This window comes from Haematobia irritans, chromosome 3 (assembly GCF_050003625.1).
Source record: "Haematobia irritans isolate KBUSLIRL chromosome 3, ASM5000362v1, whole genome shotgun sequence".
In the NCBI taxonomy this organism is placed as follows: domain Eukaryota; kingdom Metazoa; phylum Arthropoda; class Insecta; order Diptera; family Muscidae; genus Haematobia; species Haematobia irritans.
The window spans coordinates 49,223,099-49,225,512 of NC_134399.1; positions in this window are offsets into that span (position 1 = coordinate 49,223,099).

Sequence of the window (2,414 nt, forward strand, 5' to 3'; positions counted from 1 at the left end):
AACCCAGTGAGAATTATCAACATGTAATCTCAACAACGTTGGGTGATGAAACTATGTTTCCCTTTGATACCACTTGTACCACATGAAAAAAATGATATGTAGTTATAATGGATACTGTGGCTCACAGTTAGCAAGTGGGTACAGTGGTACAAAGGGATGTAGTTATAATGGATACTGTGGCTCACAGTTAACAAGTGGGTACAGTGGTACAAAGGGAAAAATAGTAGAAAACGATGGTAACGGAAATGAAATAAATATGTACGAGTAATTGGCTCGTTACAGATGTTGCAATGTTCAAAATCCGAATAAAAATGTCATATTATTGAACATTTGATCCCTTTATTGACGGATATAATCCCTGACTATTAATTTTAAAGAAATTGAATTCAATATAAAATATTTGTTATTTTCTTGCCAAATTTGTTTGAATTTAGTATCGTAGGGAAAAATGTAGGGAAAAAATTTTGGGCGTAGGGAAAAAAGGTAATTTTTAGGAGCCACGTAGGGAATTATCAAAAAACTTCCTGGCATCACTGCTCCACATAGAGGCAAACTGCCATCAGCCGAGCTCGGCGGGTTGCTCGAACCAATAGAATAAAAGCACAAAAGATTAAGAAAGTTCGGCAACGCGCGCAACCAAACCAATTAATTTTGTCACAGGCGATCATCGTACATTACATCGGGGCCATGGATTTATATTTTTATAAATGAATGACAGCTGGTAGAAATGAGAATGGGGCTCCCTTTGAAGCTAGGTAATGGACTGTATAGTGTTTGCTCTAATCTTATTTGTTCTCTCACGGACGAGAAATAATAAGTGTAAATTGATTTCCAATTTTTGACCCCAAAATGAGAAACCAAATAAAAAAGTGTATAAGTATGGGTATCATGTGTTTTATTACGAAGAAAAGGGATCAAGTGTTTTTTTTTTTTTTGTTTTTTGAAGATAAATGATTTTAGCATATATTTGTACACTATGCAACTAAGATATTCATAATCAAATAGAACGGAGGTATTATTTTGCCAAATAAACATAAACTGCATGCAAAATACTCCCATAAAGGGAAGTTAAAACTTATAGAGGATAAGTATCCTAGTATTAACACACTACGAACGTTGCTCCATACAGCTAAGTATCAGTCATCTACATCCGAATATTCCTCCTTTATATTGACTTCATCCAAGGCAATTTTTGTTTTCGTTTTTCCAGTCTTTTCCTTTGTTTTCAGAGGTGACATTTCATCTTCACTTTTGACTATTTCCGTTTTAATTTTCTTATGTGTTATAAAGTGTGTCGTCTGCTCAACGGAACTTTCGGTCACAGATACTGAAGCAAGAGAGACACATTTGCGTCTGGACCATAGAGTTTTAACATTATTAACTTTCAATGTTTGATAAAAATCGTCAAATCGAATTAGGACATATTCTAAAGCAAAATAATGTCGATATAGCCTTCATTCAAGAATGTCACCTAATGAGCATTAAACTAGTGCAAATTAACGGTTACAATTTTATTTATGACAATCCCCTCTGGGGATCGCAATAGTATGGTATACAATAAAGTACAATTAATTGATGTTGGAATTAATACTCCTCTAGTTCAAATAGACTTAATTCACGATAAAAACGGAGTCAAATATTTGATTGATTCCATATATACCCAGCAAAAAAAGCGTCGCCAAAAAAGTAATGAAAATTTTCTTTTTGGATCCTGAAATGGTGCAAAATTGACGCAGAAGCGATGAATTTAACATGGGCTTGTCATAGGACGGATCGCAATAGTATGGTATACAATAAAGTACAATTAATTGATGTTGGAATTAATACTCCTCTAGTTCAAATAGACTTAATTCACGATAAAAACGGAGTCAAATATTTGATTGATTCCATATATACCCAGCAAAAAAAGCGTCGCCAAAAAAGTAATGAAAATTTTCTTTTTGGATCCGGAAATGGTGCAAAATTGACGCAGAAGCGATGAATTTAACATGGGCTTGTCATAGGACGGAAGTCCTCCATTTCAACAGCCGCTGCACTGAATTTGCATCACATCTGTAGGTGTGATCCGAATTCAATGTTTTGGATGTAAATTAAAAAATTCTGTGATATTTTGTCAAATAAATAATTTTTATAATTTTTAATGGATTCTTACGCTTGTCGGAAACGTTTGACCTCAAATATTTTCAAAAATTTAAAATTTTTTTAGATTGGATTTAGCATTTTTTCGACAAAATTTAAATGATTTGTACCATTTTATGAATTCTTACTCTGTTTTTAAACTATTTGAAACAACGAAAGTTAAAATTACCCATTAAAAGTATAAGAAAAAAACACAAATTTTAAAAAATTGAATTAAAAGAACTTCCTGGGTAGTTATAATAAAGAACATCATTGGGAATGCATCTTCTGGAAGT